This window comes from Rhinoderma darwinii, chromosome 1, assembly GCF_050947455.1.
Source record: "Rhinoderma darwinii isolate aRhiDar2 chromosome 1, aRhiDar2.hap1, whole genome shotgun sequence".
In the NCBI taxonomy this organism is placed as follows: domain Eukaryota; kingdom Metazoa; phylum Chordata; class Amphibia; order Anura; family Rhinodermatidae; genus Rhinoderma; species Rhinoderma darwinii.
Genome location: NC_134687.1, coordinates 568,575,585 through 568,596,835, shown reverse-complemented (window position 1 = coordinate 568,596,835; position 21,251 = coordinate 568,575,585). Strand labels below are relative to the sequence as shown.

Below are 21,251 nucleotides of genomic sequence, written 5' to 3'. Positions count from 1 at the left end.
TTTCTACAAATGTTGCAAGTATAACTTGCTAGTACATTTCCAGCTGAGATTACATTGGTAACACCACAACTGGGGAACTGGATTGATGGGTTCCCATAGGTAACCATAAAATATATATTTTGGGCACGACCATAACGATATTGAAAATTTTTAATTCTGGTTCAAAACAGTGGTAGTATATTTCAATTTAGCAAACTGAAATTTCGGCTGCCGGGATTGGAGAAGATAATTCATCAATATCTTACCTTTTACCAAGTGTACTTTTTTCCAAACTGGGGCAAAGATAAACATTTTATTTGAGTGTTCTTTTAGGGACCTGTCTTATTTTTAAGATTTGTATTTTCTCTATCCGGAAAGGGTTCTTTGAAGTAAGAGCAGTAAATGAGAAATATCCTCCTATGTAATTTAAAAATAAAGCATTAGGTTACTGGAAACAAGGAGATTTGTTAAGAAGACACTTACCTCCAAAGACTCTATCCCAATGGCCCCTGCCTTTAGATGAAGATTGAATAGAGGGATAATCACGCATGTCTATGGCGCTCTCCTTTCTAGTCTATGGGGGTTATAGAAACCACCTCTTGAGGCGGAACAGGAGTCAGAGGGGGTCAATATGCATGTCTTCAGTGGGAAATCCCCTTTAAGTTTTATGCTGTTACGAAGGAAGTTGCATTACAAAATCCTGCCGTAATATATTTATTATTGAAATTACTGTAATACCTACTTGAAGGGGTTTTCCGCTTGACAATTACTACTTGTAACAAGGGTCCCTTGACAATAAGCTGATCACAATGTGTGCCCCGGCTCAGACTCTACACGATCAGCTGTAATCTGTGGGGAAACCTGGCAGCAAGTGTTTAATCTTCTGGCAGCGCCACCACAGGGGAAATTAAAGTGTACCTGTAAAGTTAAAGTTTGTATTGATGTGTTCTAATTGAGAATATAAGTATAGTCACACACTATATATACTGTATATGTGTGTGTATATATATATATATATATATATATATATTCCTTACTGATATTCTATAACTTTTCTCCTGCTATCCCTTCTTCCTCCGTGCCGTCTTATGGTTTTGCTGATTTTACTTGCGAAGCGCACCATGTCAAGGGGAAACTGTACCACACTCTTAACAGATGCCAGCTACACATTTTAGGTTATAAATATGGATCGTGGGAGACTTTGTATAATATTCGCATAGCGCCCACTGCCATTGTGAGTAATTTTATAGAAAATATGTAAAGGTCAATTCTTATGAACACTGATTGGCTGAGCTGCCCAGCATGTTGACGGGCAGACACGCTGGATGGCATGGTTGCATTCGTTCATGTCAAAACTAGGAAGCGCCAGCCCATTTGCAGAGCCAGCCATAAAATTAACATCTATGGCTGCTACAGGACCCTGCTGTATAAAATTTTCAGGAGTAAAGGGGGTTTTACACAGGACGATTATCGGGCAGACGAGCGTTCATATAAAACTCGTTGCCTATAATTGCCCTGTGTAAACAGGGGAACGATCAGCAGATGAACGCGCAAACGCTCAATCATCTGCTGATCGTATCGTTTTTAAAAAGGGAAATATTATTGTTGTCGACTGTGTAAACAGTGAGACACGCTGCCGACATGATGATAATGTATGGGGAAGAGTGATCGGAGTAACGACCGCTCGTCCCCATCCATAGCTCCGTGTGACAGGAGCAAACGAGTGCCGATGAACGATGCCTCGTTGATTGACGCTTGCTGCACCGGCCGCTTATTGGCTGGTGTAAGAGGGCCTTAAGGTACCAAAGCAATTTATACATCATTTTAATTGTTTTAGTAGGATCCCGCTATCTTTTTTTTTTTTTTTTTTTTTTTTTTTTTCCATTTGTCTTTTCTAACATCATAGGTACACATTATACCGTGCTCATTCAAATCAATGAATTGTCTGTTATACAGGACAGATCCTCCAGGGCAGACACACTTGCCAACCACTCTCCACTGGCCAATATATGAGGATCCAGAACAGGGCACCACACCCCTCTAATAACTCAGAATTCCTTGATGGATATGTGAACATGAGTTTTCTAAACTAGACAACCCCTTAAACTATGGGTATTTGAATTACTGAATGTGAGTACGACCACCTGTCATATTAGAATAATGCCAAAAGCACTTAAAGAGGCTCTGTCACCAGATTTTGCAACCCCTATCTGCTATTGCAGCAGATCGGCGCTGCAATGTAGATTACAGTAACGTTTTTATTTTTAAAAAACGAGCATTTTTGGCCAAGTTATGACCATTTTCGTATTTATGCAAATGAGGCTTGCAAAAGTACAACTGGGCGTGTTTACAGTAAAAGTACAACTGGGCGTGTATTATGTGCGTACATCGGGGCTTGTTTACTACTTTTACTAGCTGGGCGTTGTGCATAGAAGTATCATCCACTTCTCTTCACAACGCCCAGCTTCTGGCAGTGCAGACACAGCCGTGTTCTCCAGAGATCACGCTGTGACGTCACTCACAGGTCCTGCATCGTGTCAGACGAGCGAGGACACATCGACACCAGAGGCTACAGATGATTCTGCAGATGCATCGTCGGCGTTTGCAGGTAAGTCGATGTAGCTACTTACTTGCAAACGCTGATGCTGCTGCAGAATCAACTGTAGCCTCTGGTGCCGACACGATGCAGGACCTGTGAGTGACGTCACAGATCTGCACTGCCAGAAGCTGGGCGTTCTGAAGAGAAGTGGATGATACTTCTCGTCAGAAAGCCCAGCTAGTAAAAGTAGTAAACGCGCCCCGATGTACGCACATAATACACGCCCAGTTGTACTTTTACTTTTCAACACGCCCAGTTGTACTTTGGCAAGCCTCATTTGCATAAATACGAAAATGGTCATAACTTGGCCAAAAATGCTCGTTTTTTAAAAATAAAAACGTTACTGTAATCTACATTGCAGCGCCGATCTGCTGCAATAGCAGATAGGGGTTGCAAAATCTGGTGACAGAGCCTCTTCAAAGAAGCTCTGTCACCAGATTATAAGTGCTCTATCTCCTACATAACCTGATCGGCGCTGTAATGTAGATAACAGCAGTGGTTTTTATTTTGAAAAACGATAATTTTTTAGCAAGTTATGAGCAATTTTAGATTTATGCTAATTCGTTTCTTAAAGACCAACTGGGCGTTGTACAGGGGAGTGTATGACACTGACCAATCAGTGTCCAATCAGCGTCATACACTTCTCATTGTTCCAGCCCATTGTTACAGTGTGATTGTGCAGTGAAAGAAGCTGGGCTGGAATAATGAGAAGTGTATGAACCTGATTTGTCACTGATTGGTCAGCGTCCTACACTTCTTTACAACGCCCACTTGGTCAAAAGTAAAAACACGCCCAGTTGGTCTTTAAGAAACGAATTAGCATAAATCTAAAATTGCTCATAACTTGCTCAAAAATTATCGTTTTTCAAAATAAAACCCACTGTTCTCTACATTACAGGGCCGATCAGATTATGTAGGAGATAGGGCATTTATAATCTGGTGACAGAGCCTCTTTAAATTATTGTCTTAAATGTAATATAACTGGGGTGGTTGTGGTATCGGGTGGGTTTACTTCTTAGCTTTTGTGGTTTTTCTTCAGCAGCACTCGCTTTCATGTAATTTCCTGTTTGTTAAAGTTTGGCTCTTATTAACAGCAGAACAATTTTGCAGCAATAGTGTTGTCAAATTTTGCTAATTGAAGATTTTTTTTATTTTTTCTCCAAAACTGTGAGATTGTGGTTAGGTTTTATAGGGTAGTGAAATACATGTTAGTTAATTGCTATGTCTTCATTTACATCTTGTGCAAATTCTGTAAAGGTCAAGGAAAATATCCATTGTACAATACTAATGTTGACTTCTTCTGTCCCTCTGCTTGAAAAACAAAATTCACCACATTTCTTTTTGCACAGACTTTCCCTTGACCTAACACTTAAAATGTTGTTATTATAATAATAATCTCTTACTATTTTGTTAGTTAGGTAAATAAATTCACTGGTGACTACCTCCCTCCCCCATATTACTACAATAGCTTTCCAGCGTGAGGCCCTTCAATACAGCAGCCCACTTTCTAAACTCCTGCAAATATGACTAAATTAGTAAAGGGACATTCGGATTTAAGGATTAGAAAAACATGGCTGCTTTTTTCCAAAAACACTGCCACACCTGTCATCTGGTTGTGTCGGGTATTGCATCTCAGCCCTATTTACTTAAAAGGGTTTGAGCTGCAATACCAAAGACAGCAATGTTTTTCTAATCATGTACAACCCCATCTCCAATCTATTTCAGGTTTGATTGCAGTTGTTGGGCTTTAAAAAGTGACTGCACTTTTTTGCTATGTTGTAGAGACCTATCAGTATTTTTGATCGGTGGAGGCCTCGGGTGAAGAAGCGTTCTGCATCTTCGGTTTGATCGGCGCTCCTCGTTCGGTTGAAGATAGGCTTACATGGTGCAAAGCAGCAGTTAGGGAATTTTATTACAGGAGGAATTGTTTATTAACCTGCTGTTCACCCGTGTAGATGGCCTCCATGGACAAGATATGTGTAGTAGCTTCATAGCATGGAGAGCTTAGAATGTATTCCAACTAAAGAGTCTCTTGTATGGATGGCAAGTGAATATCCCCCTTCTCTACTGCAGCCAAGGTCGACAATACTGAATGTTTGATGTTGGGAAGGCTTATTCAATCTTTTTATTTTATATTGAACAATATGAGCCCTCTAAGATAATTTTTGGGATGCCCATAAAGATTTCAAAGTGTATTAGGGAGCTGAAACTTAAAGGGGTGTCCTTGTCCATATACATTAGAGTTGGGTTCCCAAATCAACCCCCCCCCCCCCAATCTCTGTGAGCCATAGCAGAGAGCCAGTGACAAGCTGCAGCTCTTGGTCTGGTAGACTTGAGATGTCGATGTGTTACATAGCGGTCTGAATCTTCAAATGGATGGTTTTAACGGGGTCTCAGAGATGGACCTGAGGAGAACAGCTGGTCATTATGGTGGCTCTCGGATTTAAAGGGGTTGTTTGTGATTAGACAATCCCTTTAACGCTACAGTCCTGTTTCCATGTCAGGTTCTTTTTCATTTCCTTTTGTGATGGGGCTTACATGCAGTGTCATTATTTTTCATTAAAAGGTGAAATGTAAATATGTTCACTATTTTATTTGAACATTAGTAAAGTATTTCTGGGTCTTTTGTGGTATTTGATAAAGTGCAGTTTCGCCCAAAGGGAGGAAAGAATTATGCAATCTTAAAAGAATGTGTTTCAACGTAAATGTTATATTGCAAAGGTTACACATAAAATATAAGGAATTTCATAGATGGAGGAAAAAATGGAAAATTACATAAAAGACAGGCAATGGAAATTTCACGTGCACATTATTTCTGACAGGTTTCACCTCCATATTATAACATATTTAAGCCCCTAATCCTTCACAGGCCTAATTGGAAAATAATATAAAGGAGCCAAGAATCAGAAGACATTTCTTGCTGTAAATGCATTAAGTATGTGGATTTGCTTTAAAAGGATTGTGAAACTCTAGATTAATAGTGACCGAACGTAAAACATAATTATCTGTGATTCTAAATATATTTATGCAACCAAATAAAAAGTATAATTTTTTTTTAATTTACCTATAAGTGAGACTTAACTTTTTGGTAACGCTTACCTAATTTAAGTGGTGAGATGAAGAAAATACTTAAGACTTCATGCATATGGAGGTACAGAAGGGACAACAGACTTAAAGGGAATGTGTCGCTAAAAATGTTTTATTTTTTTCAGTTAAACAATTATTATTTAAGTGATTACACATTGTTTTAATTTTTTTCACAAGTCAGGAAATATTATAAATTTAGATTCTAATTTATAACCTTTCCATGTGCTGGCCACTAGAGTGAGCAGTTCCCAAAATTGCAGCATTGTCACTGTGGTAAAGCAACCTCATTGATGTATGCTGCAAATTTGGGGTGGACACACACTCCTCTAGTGTCCTCACACAATCCCCCCTCCCTTCTTCTGGCTAGTGCCAGGAGAAGGAAGGGTTTGAATGTCTTCAAACCTCCTACACTATGTGCCGCCATTTTCTGAGCGACTGCACAGTGTAGGATGATTAGATACAGGGCTCAGCAGACAGTATCACACGAACATACACTAACATAATACACATATCATACACGAAAATAAATTACCTGCTCCTGCCGCTGCCTCCGCTGGTCTACGCTCCTCTTCCTTGCGCCTTTGCTTTGTTGAACATATGGCCGGAAGCTGCGGCCGGAAGTCATCATCTTACTGTCCGGCAGCGGCTTCCGGTCCACATGAAAATGGCGTTGGATTTCGCTCTACGAACGAGCTTTGTTTTGGTCTGTGTGGGAGCGGCGCATGCACCGTTCCCACACAGGCGGCGCACGCAACTGAGAATGGAACGGCTCCCGTTCACATTCTCTATGGGGTTGTATGTGCCATATTCCATCTCTGTATGTGTCGTTTAATCGATTACATACAGAGATGAAAAAAATGGCAGCCCCCTTAGAGAAGTAAAAGTCAAAAAACATTAAAAATTAAAACATGAGAACACAATTAAATAACATTTTTGAAAATATTATATTAAAAGCAATATGATAAAAAAAAAAAAAAAAAATTCATGACACCTTCCCTTTTAACAGGAGCATCCGGATATTGTAGGGAACCATAGTACGGTAGTGAGCATTAGCCAATTTGGCATATCCAGGAGCCGGTTTGACTTTCTTAGCCAGTTGACCATAAGAACTTTTGTAGACCGAAATATAAAAGAACACTTTTGGTACTGATGGACTCAAACTAACACCTTCCCAGTACTTGCTGACATACAAGTTATAAAAATACATTTCTTCCTAATATTTTTTTTTACCAGGGGGCTGTTAAAATAATGACCTCCAATACTCCTCAAAGTAAGGATTCTTTGCTGTACATGCAGTTTAACAAGTTGTGGAGTAGGCTCACTTACAAAATGGCTTTCATTTATTTCCTAAAAAAACAATCTGTTGAAAGGGTTCTCCAGGACTAGAAAATTGTTTGCCTATCCGAAACATACTGTTACACCGCTTGACATGGGCCATCCAAATGAGTGCTGAAAAACTAGACACATGGAGCAATGATTGGATATGTATAGGGACGAGCGCTCGTTACTACAATTGCTCGTCCCTGTACATTTTCACATGTCGGCAGCGTATCTCCCTGATTACACAGGAACATGTGCTGCCATCACCGATGATTTTTAATTCTCCATAAAAGAGCAGATCATCCAATGAATGAGCATTTGCTTGTTCATCGGCTGATCATTGCGCTTATTACACAGGGAAATGATCGGAACGAGCATTCATATGAATGCTTATTTTCCCGATCATTGGCCTTTGTAAAAAGGCCTTTAGCATAGCCCATCCATATCATATCAGTAGGGGTCTGAATTTTGACAACCCGACTATCAGCTGATTGAAGAGGTCGTGGCACTTTAACAAGCACCACTTCTTCCTCTAATAGTTTACAAGGCACAGCTCTGTACTTTTATTAGTGGCTGTGCCTGGTATTACAACTAAGAGTAGCTCCGTCCCATTCAAGTGAATAGGACAAAACTGCAATATCTGACACAGCCTCTGGATTATGGATTTGTGCCTGGTAATCCATGAAGGGGACCCAGTGCTGGAGCACCGCAGCGCCTTCAATCAGTCGAGAGTCGGACACCCGCCTATCTAGTTATTGGTGGCCTATCCTTGGTATAGACCAACAATTTTCTAGTCCTGGAGAACGCCTTTAAATGGCCATTTTAGATGGAAATTACATTTTAAAAGATTTAGTCCAATATAATGTATTTCTTTATTAGTAATTTAAAGGGAACCTGTCACCAGCATTTCACCTATTGAACTCTACTCACCGCTCGCTGGCCGCTGCTGTCAAAAGTTCATTGCAGTTATCCCCTCTCCTAAACTTCTCCGACTGTAAATAACGGTCTGCAAACATTTTGGGCTTTTTACGGTAATAAGCCATCAGTCTCGTTCGGTCCTCTTCTTGTGCCCGTCCACCGCCGAAAACTGGCCCGCCCTAAATGACAAAATCTCGTCTGTGAGAGCGCGTATGCGTCCTTTATTTATGGTCCGACATACTTCCCTTCTTCGTTACTGCGCATGCGCCACTATGGTGTCCCATTGTGCGCACGCACCAGAACAAGACAACGATGTGCAAGCGCGTAATTTTGCATGTGCTGAGAGGGGGAATCGAGGAGCTGTCAATCAAAAGTAATGAGGTGAGGTTACCTTGGAAAGATATGACTTTTCGAACGAAGATATGACTCTTTTATGCTCATTAACATACGGCACATGAACGCTAAAAAATGGAATACTAAAGGTACAGAGCCTACTTAAAAGATAATTCTGGCTAGTTTAACAGGTAACATGCTGGTGACCGGTTCCCTTTTAAATATTACCAAGTTTGTTCTGACTTCAGATTTTTGTTTTGGTCTTCCCGATTCTCAATAGTGTACTTATGTCCATCTTGTTGCTGGTTATCCTCCTCCTGTTTTACTTTCTAGAATTTTTATCCCGTAATAAGTTGAGTATTCCCATAATAACTTACCAGTCATTTTGCCATTGAAGTAAAAGAACAAACCTGATTTTGTCAAGGATCCACTTGTGTGTTTTCTTGGGACTTACCCAAGAATGTTACCAATATTAAAGATGATTGTCAACAGTACTCTTGTATGCTACTTCATAATTTCCAGCTTTTATATTCCTATAGGGCAACAGAAACCCCCAAAGCAAGGACAATTCTGATCCCATGGATGTTCCATGAATGTTTTAGTTGTAACAGTTAAAAAATCTTTTTCGAGGTCTCTCAAACTTATTCTTCCAAGTTCCAGACTTGTAGTTAAATGCTAGGTTCTTTGTGGTTAAAAATGTATTCAAGGAGGCAAAAGTTATTTTAGGTCTTCACCAACAAGCTTTTCCATTATGGCAGTGTATCCCTATGGCCAAATTCAGACTAACGTGGTATACGTCTGTGTGACGGCCGTTAAAACAATACCCGTCACACAGACGCATGTATTTCAATGGGGCCATTCACACGGCTGATGTTTCAATGGACCATGTGACGGGTCCGTTGAAAAATAGAACATGTCCTATCTTGTTCCGTTTGCACTCGTTCGTGTGAATCTGGCCTAAGGTCAATCTTTTGTGGCAGAGATTCCTATGAATCATCAAGTCATTTAATCCCAACTTTATTACAGAGCATAGCTGTATGACGCTGTTCACACCTATGACGGCACCACTCCCTTTGTAACGCCATGTCCTCCCTACTTCACGCTTAAAGGGGTTATCTGGGATCCAAAAATTGTATTGCGATAATATATTTATGTGAAACGAAGTAACTTACTAATATACTTTTAATTTAAAATTCTGTACTAAATGGTGAAGTTCAAACCTGGTGAATTGTTCCCGGACGTGCTGGAGCTTTTCTAAAAACAATGACGCTCCCCACATGACTGAGGGCTTGCTTCATGTGCTGTTCGTGAACATGATGGCAAGGGGCTGTCACATTGCCTATTGCTTGAGTCCCGAGCAGAGCATCAGCTAGCGCTTTGCTTGGGACCCCAGCCCTACTCCCGATGCCCATATTTTTGTCAATTCAGGGGTTTCGTATCGCTGGAGTTCCCGAGACATGGACATACATGGACAGTGACGGGGACAGAAATGCTGGAGTCCCCAAGCAGAGCATCAGCTGATGCTCTTCTCAGGAACTCCACTACTAATGCCAACATCACTGTCCATATATGGACAGTGACGTTGGCAGCAGTACTGGAGTTCCCGAACAGAGAATCAGCTGATGCTCTGCCCGGGGACTCCAGAGCTGCTCCCGTCGTCACTGTCCATATATGGACAGTAATGTGGGCAGAAGTGCTGGAGTGCCTGGGCAGAGCATCAGCTGATGCTTTTCTCGGGAACGCCAGAAATAGGAAACCCCTGAATTAACCAAATATGGGCGTCAGGAGCAGGGCTGGAGTTCCGAGCAAAGCGCTAGCTGATGCTCTGCTCAGGACTCAAGCAATAGGCAATGTGACAGCCTCTTGCGGTCATGTTCACGAACGGCACATGAAGCAAGCCCTCACTCACGTGGGGCCGTGTCGGAGCGTCATCATTTTTAGAAAAGCTCCAGCACTTCCGGGAACAATTCACGAGGTTTGAACTGCAGCATTTAGTACAGAATTTTAAATTAAAATTATATTTGTAAGTTACTTCGTTTCATATAAATATAATATTGCACTGCAATTTTTGAATCCTGGATAACCCCTTTTAATTATATTATCGTAATCTTTACATCTTTCTATTTTTACCGTTTTTGGAGTTGATTTGAATCATATGCAAAATAACTGAAGTAACTTGGGTAGGAACCAAACATGAATTCTAAACATCTGACAGCATTTTGGGCCACGCAAAAGTGCTTGGTAAAAAATGAAGCCTAATATAGAATGGGCTGGCCTGGGTCTAGTAGTGGTCCAAACACATATGAACGTTACCTTTCAAATACAGCTCTTGAATAAAGTATTCATTAGATTTAATAGTTTTCTTTAGGTTTTTTTCAAAAATGTTTTTAAAATCTAAGACCATGGAAACTGGTGCAACATTTCAACATAGTCCGCTCTCCTTAAAAACACCTGCACATCTGATAAATCTTCAGAGATAGATGGATTTTATTTAGTTTGAGCTAATCTCTATGGCCGTGTAGACCCTGTGCGCCCATATATGATGCCTCCATGAGTCAATATACTCTCCCCTGGAATCAATACTACATATATTTCTGTAATAAGGCATGGAAGCACAAAATTGTCCATTGTATCAAGAAACAGCTTTGTTTCAATTATGACCTGCTGTAATCCGTTAACACTTTGATAAAACATATTAGAAAGCTTACGTGCAAAGTGTCTCGATGTAAGATACAAAATGGAGCTTCTCGTTGAGATCAATCAGAATATGATCCTAGAAGAAAGGTGGCACAATAAGCCTCTACTGGATGTGTTATATGTTGTACATTCATTAGTAACATTTAAGCTACACTGCTGCTTTGTGAGCGGGGCTGACATCCTCAGCAGGAGTGATGAGTTACCTTCCACTTCTTCTTGGAGGATAGTCTTTCAGGGATGCTTGGTACTTGGTCATGCTTGGCTTATAGCTGTATGACAGGTGTATTCCATCAGAGTTTCTTGTTTTAAAGAGCAATACTTTTTCCCATATATACCAGTAACCCTTTCTTACTTATTTTACTATGATCAGCCTCACTTGGACAACTGATAAACTGTAACCTATAAAAATATCAAACCTCTTTTTGAATGTTTCATTTATTTTATTTACTTTTATATGACAACATTTTTTTTTAAAGAAATTGTTTGTTTTAATTAGAAACTTTTTTTTTTAGATTGCAAGTCCGCTCTAGATAAACTGGTTACCTCTGTTGTGAGCCTCCAAGGTAAAGCTGGCCATACACTTAGGCTTTATTCACACAAGTGTGTCCGAATTGCGTACACAGAAAGTGGACCATATTTCCTGCATTTCATGTCCGTGTGCTTTCAGTTCCGCGTCAGTGTGCTTTGCATGCGGCATCCGTTTTTCACAGCCGTGATTCTCCTCTGCAAGCACTTCCTTCTTTTTTTTTTTTTTTTTTTTTTTAATTTCTTTGCGTTTACTTAGCAACTGATGTGTCGTCCGTGTGCTGTCCGTGTTTTCCAAGCACCCATAGACTTCAATGGGAGACAAGGTCGGCAAAAATGGACCAATATAGGACATGAAGTGAGTTTCATGCAACGGACACTCGCTGTGTGAAAAATCATGCACGTCTGAATAGCCCTATTGACTTGCATGGGTCAGTGTGCTGTCAGTTATTTCAACGGACAGCACACGGCCGCGCAACACGTCTGAATGAGCCCTAAGATGGTTCTCTGCCGAGCATACATGTGTTTTCAAAGGGGAGTGGAGAAAAAGCTGCTGCCTATTGCACACGGCCTTCTTACTAGAGTACCCATCGACGGAACATTGTGCAGCGGTGGTAGTACGTAGCCGTTTGGGACTCGGTGCCATTTCACAAGATCTTTTCCGTCTCAGAAAACCTGGCAGCGACCGTTAATTGATAGCGTTTGCCAACCATTAACATTTATTTTGCATGGACAATGATTTTTTAATTGGTAGAGGACGTGTTAGACCATTATGTCCTAAGAGATCTGTTTTTTTTCATTAAGACAAATCTTTATTGGTTGCATTTGCTAAAAATACACTGTAAATGAACTTTTACAGAAGTCAGAATATTCCTATAGCAGAAGCATTTATTTCTGAACATTTTTTTTTTGTTTCTAATTTTATTTACTTTTTTTATCATGTCTATAATAGCCTTGGTATTTTCACCCTACAATTGACCACTTTCATATTTTTTCTGCCATCGCTCATGAGTATGGTTTATTCTCTGGAGTGATAATACCGGCTAACAACTCTTTAGAACATTCAAGTGACAAAAGGGTGGGGGTCCTGATTATTGTAAGGTTTAAGCAGACCAGGAAGATTAAGGCACGTGAGCATAGGAAGGCAGCTGGAGCACTTGATGAAACACGGTTATTAGGGAGTGTAGTGGAGCTAAAGCGGGATCTTAGTAATTACTGTCTGGAGGCAGCATTTATTAGAAGATGAATGTTTACAGCAAAGCAACAGGGATTTGCTGGGGGGGGGGGGGTCAGAGCAAGCCGGTAAATGCAAGACTCAGCGACATTGCTGCCCACCGCTATATTAAAAATAAAGTGTGTGTGTGTGTATATATATATATATATATATATATATATATATATATATATATATATATGTGTGTGCATAGGTATTAAACTCTGCATATGTTATAGTTCCATTCTCCCACAGTGTAAAAACATCCTGAATTCCCATGAAATTGCCGTTTGTGTTTGTGCGATGAATGGGGAAATAACCAGAATTTTAGGCTTCACTTGGTCAGGGACTGATATGAATTATTGCATTTTCTATTCCATATAAAGTAAATAAATCTATTGGCATTTCTTTCAGGCAGATGGTATTTGATTGACCAGAGAACCACATAAATCCATTGTATAGTTATCACGTTAACTATAAATCGACATTTTTATTAAATTTTCCAACAAAAAAATTTAGGAGGTACAGAAGGGCTTCATGGGTTCATCATTACGGCTTAATACAACCTGAATGTTGAATGGAGCCATAATAGGGTCGTGTGCAAGAGCTGTAATGCTGCCTGTGCATATAAGATGCGTTCCGTCTCTTGACTTTCTCATTAATATGCAGTATAGGCCTAGAGAGAGGGAGACATAAGCCACTGCCGGCTTATCTGATGGAGAACAAAGGATCAGGGTTGTTAAAACCTAACGTGCTTGGTTCTTGTCTCCTCCCTCCCCGACAACTGACGTCCTAAGACCCATTTATCAACCGCCATGTTTGGTTTATGTTAGCCCATTTTCTATCTGAATAATTATTTTTAGCTGTAGTCTGTCCCATAAATCATTAGAGACCTCCATACTGCTGTATTGTAGAACATAGTCCTAGATTATTCGTTCCTTTTCTTTAGACTATGGCATCACACAAGATGTTTTTTGTTTATGTGTTATATTAAAAGTTACGTTTTGGGCTCTAGACATGTTGTGTATAATCTCAGAAGAATGTTATGCCTCCTAGCTGATACATAATGAATTTAAAAATATTGGTCTTAGAATTGTGTTTGAAACTAATGTGATGCTGGAAACCCTATGCATCATTTAATGTTATATACTCAAGCGAAAACTCTAATATAATCCCATTGTAGCCTCTCTTTTCCTCCATATCCATTATTGTCAGAGTTCATTACAGTAACTACCCCAGCCGTTTTACAACCAAACACTGCACGTGAAGCTTTCCTAGCTTTACTTTATTTTATTTTTATAGTATGTTTATTATCTGCAGCTATTAGTAAAGAGAAAACCAAACTGGGTTTGCATATAACTTTATGCTTCTCGGTACCACTCTGAAATACAATAATTATGAGTTTCTTAAAACAAATAAATAATCTGATAATGACTAGCTTGTTCAGAGTTCAGAGACTAAAATGTGTTTTTAAGTAGGTTCAATACGTTTTTGGAAGACCTTTTTATTGGATTAAAAAAAGTCTCTCTGGCAACTAAAATGTAGGTGAATTGGTCAAACTATCATCAGATCTATCGGCACCTTAATGCTATGTTCACACTGAGTTTTTTGCAGGCAGAAAACTCTGCCTCCAAGTTCCGTCCGAAATACGCTTTCTCTGCCTCTCATTGATGTCAATGGGATGTCCGAGACGTAAACATCTGAAGATAGAGCATGTCGCTTCTTTTTTCCGCCAGAGGGTTTTTCTGCTCGCGCAAAAAAAACGCCTCCGCCTCCCATTGAAATCAATGGGAGGCATTTTCAGCCGTTTTTTGGCGCATTTTCCGACGCGGTTTCCGCATCAAAAAACGTGTAAAAAAACTGTGCAAACTGGCACTAACTCTTTAGCTACCTGTAAGCAATACAATGTTTTTTACATACCAAAACTTAGTCTATAAAGTCATCTACTTCCATTCTTGGTGGGGGTGTGTGTAGATAAGTTGGAACTAATTGTCTCTTATTCCTATGGCATGTCTAATGTATTATTATACATCTTGATGATGGGATTACTGTTGTTTGTTCTCCACTGAAAATTAAACTTTTATTTCTCATAGCTACACTCCATAATAAAATATTAGAAATCATATCTTCTCCTGAAGAAGTTTATGTATATGTTTTTCCTTAATGTAAATTGTACCACTCCAAAAGCTATTCACATCTGATACATTTATGGCATATTATCGATGCCATAAATGTCTGTTAAGTGGTGCTTTTATTTCTGGAACTTCCACTTATCAACAGAATGGAAAGCCCTGCTCCCCCATTTGGCACTCCAGAGTTTCACAACTTTCATAAACTACAATGAAGAGAGTAGCACTCTTGTGCAGCCACCTCTCCATCTCCTCTTTCTCTGTGCTGAAAAGAGGAGTCCCAAAATATGGGGTACAAGAGATGGCCGGAGGACCACACAGAAGGGCATTGTGGACCCCAGGCTGTGGGTTGTGCACTCCTGACTTAGTACAACCCATGCTCATGCGGCAGGTCCCCTGGTGGACATCTGAACAACTAGTAAACTTGATGCCAAGTACACATTTAAAATGCATGGACACACCAGATCCTCCAGAGCAAGATCTCCTCTTTGCAGAGATGGGTTTTAATCTAAATACCCTATTCGAGAACATGGGACGAATAGTGACCTAAGACCATAGAGGTTTTGGTCCTTTGCACTGACCTACCTTTTTATAAATGCGTACACACTGTGCTACAAACACTCTGAGCAATCTGTTTTAATTTAAAGGGTTGTCCAGATTCGGCAAATATTATTTTTTGTATAATGAAATGTTATTAAATTTTTCAATATACTTTCTGTATTCAGTTCTCTGCTTGTTGTTGTTCAGTAGGAACATCATGAAAACCATGAGAAATTAGGGCCAGTTCACATCAGTGTCGGGCTTCTGTTCATGGGTTCCGTTCGACCTTTCCGTCGGAGGAACCAATGGACGGAAACTATAGCTTCTGTTTGCATTACCATTGATTTCAATGGTAATGCTTCCATTGCAGTTGGTTTATGTTTGTTTCCGTTGGGTAAAGTTTCTGTGTTTTTCCGCGGAAACACAAGCGTAGTATATTGGAAAATCGTTTAACTTTTAAGTATACAAAAAAAATTACTATAATTTGCTAAAAATCTAACAACCCTTATAATTGCCCATTCATTGTTGCAAGGCTATCGGTAAACTGAGGCATTATTTTGACATACTTATCTTGGTTTATAAATTACAGTGACAGTTGTTTTTTGTTTTTGATTTTTTTTAACATTCTTTTTATTGAAGCATCAGAGTATACAAATAACAATCCACAATATTTATACATATCATGTATCATTTTCTACATGTTAAAAGTTGTCAGTGAAGTTTTTGTTTATCAGAACCTGTGTGTTCAAAAAATGTTGTTCCTTCAAGTAGAATTTTCTCGCAGAGAATACAACTCAGCGAAACAAATCTAGAAATAGGTTTTGGTACTGTTGTTATCACTGAAGTGTAGCTAATGAACTGCAGATGCTCAATGTATTTTTTGGTTAAAAAATAAGAGTAAAAAATTGTAAATTTACATGATTAGGGTATGTTCACATGCTTCGCAAAAAAAAGTTTGAAAATAGAGCGGTTTTTAAGGGAAAATAGCTCCTTAATTTCAGACCTTTTTTTTTTTTAGCAACTCGCGTTTTTACGGCTAGTTTTGGAGCTGTTTTTCTATAGAGTCAATGAAAAACGGCACTTATTTTTTGAGGGAGTTTTTTTACACGGCCGAAAATAAGCCATGTGAACATACCCTTAGTCCGCGAAGGAAAACTCCTCTTTGTATCAAGTTCACCTCTCTGAAAATGTGGTACCCTCATTGTGAAGAGCTTAGGACTTGTGTAGGACATTACCTTACAATGCGGAGCTGGTAGTCATCAGTAGTTTTGTTTTTTTTTCTCTCTCCCTGAATATCAAAGTAGTGTCTCTGCAGTGATCTTACAATTTTATTTTTAGTCTTATATATTCACATTTCTGCCTCCTATGAGATGGTACACATATTACAGTAGGAATGAGTATGAACCGATCCTGAGAACGAGGGGACACTGTTCCCTATGATATTGTTAGTTCCATTACATTCACTGTCAGGCTAGCACTTGCAGCCATAATACTGACGCTAAGTGCTTTCCCTCTGCATTTTGTGTGTATTCTATTCATTTAAATGAGGAGAGATTGTACTTACTTTCCCTGCATTTTCCCAGTGAATGGGACTGCCCTATTTTCGGAATTATGAGGTGTCCCAGCAGTCCGATCCCCACAATCAATATCTTATGGTTCATCCTTTGATCATTTATGGTGTGCACCCAGCCAACTTTAGTAAGTAGTATACATAGTACATAGACTTAATTTTAAGCACTGTTAATTTACACCCGTTCTTGTATTTATTAGGGGTCTACTGGCTTAATAACTGACTTGAAAACAGATGCCTACGTTTTCGGAGATCCTTTCTGTCACACTGTGAACTGGATAAAAGAAGCCAGCAAGGGCCGTGTTATCGGGTGAGTGGTGATTGTTTCAAGCCAGCAATGATTATTTATTGATATGTAAGAACTGTCAAAGTGATTGCTTCATGGAGCCTCCGAATACAGAGAGCTGTTGACGGCATGCCACTTATAACACATGTAATATATACTGATATGTAAAACAGGTGTGTACTTCAGACTATGATATAATTGCAGTATGAGACTTGTGACTGTATCCTGTGAAAAGGCATGAAGTTTAGACAAATTGTAGTACAGATCTCAGTCTTGGTCCGAAGCTTTTTTTTTTTTTCCTGTTCTTTGGCTTAAAAGCCCTTTCCGCCCTCCCCCCTTCTGCTGTAACATACAGCTGACACCCTGCTGCCATGACCAGGATCAGAGCGAACTCTGATCCCGCCCATTTAACACCTTAAATGCCACAGTCAATAGAGATCGTGGGATCTAAGGGTTAGAGGAAGGGGGCTCCCTCTGTTACCCCATTGGCACCCTTCGTGAAGCGATCATTGTGTGCCGATAGGTTGACATGACCGCTTTGAGCCTAACAAAGGCCCCCATAGTTGCCATTTCTATGTGCCTATTAGGTGCTGTCTAAGGCAGGACCTAATAAGTTGCCCTTCAGTAAAACACTAACTGAATACAGGACCAGTATATTATATGAGCGATCAGGAGAACGCACAGTCAAGTCGCATAGTCTGACTAAGAAAAAAAAGGTATATTTTAAAAAAGATAAAAATGAATGTGTTTTATCTCCCAATATTGAGTGAAGTAGGCCAATTTGACCATGACTTTTATGATGCGTCTATCCATAATAGACAACCAAGATCACTTGGGATGCAATGCAACAATTCAACATCAAATATTATTGTTTAGCTCTAGTCTCGATACAGGTAGATGATGACACAATACTGAAATACTTAATAGTATATGTTTTACTAACCGCTTATAACTTTCTGATTAAAACTGGTAGATTTCTATAGTTTTAAGATCAGAAATTGTATAATTTGGAGTCCCTGCTACTCGCTATTGAGCACATTAAGCCACATATTTAGTGTATGTTTTGCTTTCTTGTCAACCCATTAGGGTGCTTGATTTCCAGCCATTAAAGCTAGATCTCTGCTTTCCTTGTTTCCTAAATATAGTTTATCTGTCCTAAGACTATTCCTGTAAGTCTTATTTTTAGAATCCATGAGCTACGCAGTTGTTGTCTAACCTACTTCTGGAATTTAAAGAGAATCTCTTTACCGTAAGAACCTGTCTGCCTGTGACTCTTTACCTTCCCTCCAACTTATCTACAGGCAGTAGTTCAGAAATATAATCCCTGGAACTTTTTGTGCAATATATTAAATTGGCACCTTATTAATTAAAACACTTAGAAACTTCTTTTATGAAACTTTTTATTTTTTTCAATATACTGATCTATTGTATAATAACACCGTAATTACATTATATTAAGGGACATTAAATTAAATAAAAGGCCGCAGAAGATCCAGAGGTTATTTGCTTGAAGAGGTGCCTAGGTCAGAACTGAACACAGACAGGCCTTATATATGATATGTGAGAGACTCCTCAATATGTGATTATTTTTACTTAGAAAATTCGGTTTTATCATCTTTTCCATCAAAGGTATATTTGTAATTTGTATAATTGTGTTTTTTGCATGTTGGCTGGTACCCTGTGCAGTACCTTCTATTCCCTCCCACTAATAGTGTCCTATATAGTGCCTTTTAGTATTGCCACTGCACACCCCTAAGACTGGCACTGATTTTGTGTGTATGTTGAATATAGAATTCGCTCTGGTATGACTGATTTTAGTCAATAAACGATATACTACAGAATAAGGGATTGAATGGTAGGGGTACACATTGTGTTTTTTTTTTCTTCTAAGTTTGTGGTGAGTGTGCCATTCTAAACAATATGGTGATCATTCCATCTGACCTTGTATTTCTCTAATGTATTGCCACTTTGTTATTCAACTGGAGTTGTTGGCAATATAAATTTATATGGATTATTAGAGCAAATATTTTTGACATGCGTTACTTTAAGCATCTGCTTCTTCACGGCTGTCATGATGGAAAACTAACTACTCTGTCAAAGCCTTTGCCCATCTCACAATACTCTCCGTATCTCGCCATTGACTTTTTGTTTAGAGTTTGCTTGTTGTACCTAAACTTGTTGCTACAGTTTTCATTTATGTGTTTAACAAATATGTTCTTTGCTGTTCTGTCATTTATGGCACTGTTTTTTTCTGACCACAACCATCAACAAAAAGTGTAAAATATTGTTAGAGATTGTAGTCTGACCTGTAGAATTAAAATAAAAACACAGTTTCCAGTTTATTACAGTTTGGACATGAGTTTGACCTTTTGCGTAGAATAGATATATAGAAATTTTCCCCTAAACCTAGGCAAAAAAACCATCAGCTTGTGGGGAAGCGGAGTGACAATCAATATCCGATATTGCGATTACAAGTAATACACGGGTGGTCACCATCTTACCTAGTCCTGAATAGCAAATTACCCATTTATTCTGTGATATGGCAGTGGGACTTGTATAGTATCACTGCATAACAAGGTAGGGTTTAGGAAGCTGGATGACAACACATGTGTGAGCTGTAATCGTGAACATATTTATTGTTATCCAGCTTTCTCGGGAACAGATTTAACGACATCTTTAAAAACTTGATATAAGAGACCAAGTCAAAGTGTTCTTGCAGTGTTACTGGCAGGGGCGGACTAAGAGTGATCTGAGCCCTCGGGCATTAAAACTCAAGGACCACTTACCAACCGCTATAGCCATCATATGCTAATAAACTGCATTTGAGGAATCACGTGTACTTTAAAATTTGCTAGCGGCAGTGGGCACCCTCGTTGCACTAATGCCAAAATAGGCTGTCCATCCTTAGATATTAGGTTTTCCCATGACCAGCCTGTTCTAGACTTTTCCTGTGCCATTCTATATAGTATTTTCTGTGTGTGCCATGCTGTGTGTATGCTGTACTACTCAATATACAGTGCTTTACTATATAAGGTTCAACTCTTTTAAGGGGTTGTCCAGTTTAGAAATCCCATGTATATACCCTTGAGGACCTGTCTTGTACTGCATTAAACAGACAACCCATTGGTGTGAATGAGCACTGTGTAATGCTTCTTTTCTTCTGCGGTGGCGCTGCAGGAAAATGTAACGTTATTGACAGGTTTCCCCACAGATCAACTGATCGCTGGGGGTCCCAGCAGAGGATCCGCTTATTGTCAAGGGACCCTTCTAACAAGTAGGGCTTGTCCAAAGTGGAGAACCCATTTAACAAAACCTAGATTTAGCTAAGCAAATAAAAAAAAGTAGGTGAATAGTACATTGTAAACCGTTTAGTAGTTTCCAAAAGCATGTATCAGCTGGTCGGGCAAAGCCGTTTTTATGTTCAGCCTAACCCTTTTCTGAAAACATTAACTCAGCATATATTTTTTTACTTCGATTACACATTCATTGTGTGTGTAATTACAGCACAATCTGTTCTTTGTGAAGTCTAATGTAGTACAGAACTATTAACATAAAGGTCTGTAAGGGTGAAAACATTTGTTTTCTTGCAGAATGCATCTAATAGATGACTCTGCTAAGTCAATATATAATATTTTATAATTTTTTAACATTTTAATTTTTTTTGTTTTTGCTCTTCTGTGAATATTGGAGTTTACATATTTGCAGGTCAACCTGAACCCTTCTTAAACACTTGCCGACAGAGGACGAGAATACGCGTCCTGAGCAGCGGGTCGACACAGGACGAGAATACTCGTCCTGAGCGGCGGGTACTTCGCGCATTAGGATAAGTATTCTCGTCTGGTGTGACAGCCGTGTCCACGCGCGATCAGGAGCGGGCTAACTGTTTTAATACGCAGCCCCACTCTAACGACGGAGAGCAGATAAACCTCTTCTCTCCGCTGTTAACCCCTTGAATGCCACGATCAAAGCTGATCGCGGCATTCAAAGTAAATGAGAGAAGGGGGGACTGCCCTTTGTTCGTGTCACAGAAAATCTCTGTGACGCGATAAAAGCCC

The 21,251-nt window shown here is 39.4% G+C and overlaps 1 protein-coding gene across 2 annotated transcripts in view; it reads left to right on the top strand.

Moving 5' to 3' along the window:
- The window catches only part of ERBIN (erbb2 interacting protein), a 218,832-nt gene that overhangs the window by 12,995 nt on the left and 184,586 nt on the right, over positions 1 to 21,251 (top strand). For both annotated transcript variants that reach the window (XM_075839003.1, XM_075838990.1), the window contains exon 2: positions 17,111 to 17,220. The gene's annotated coding sequence lies outside the window, so the exon portion shown is untranslated. The remainder of the gene's footprint in view (positions 1 to 17,110; positions 17,221 to 21,251) is intronic.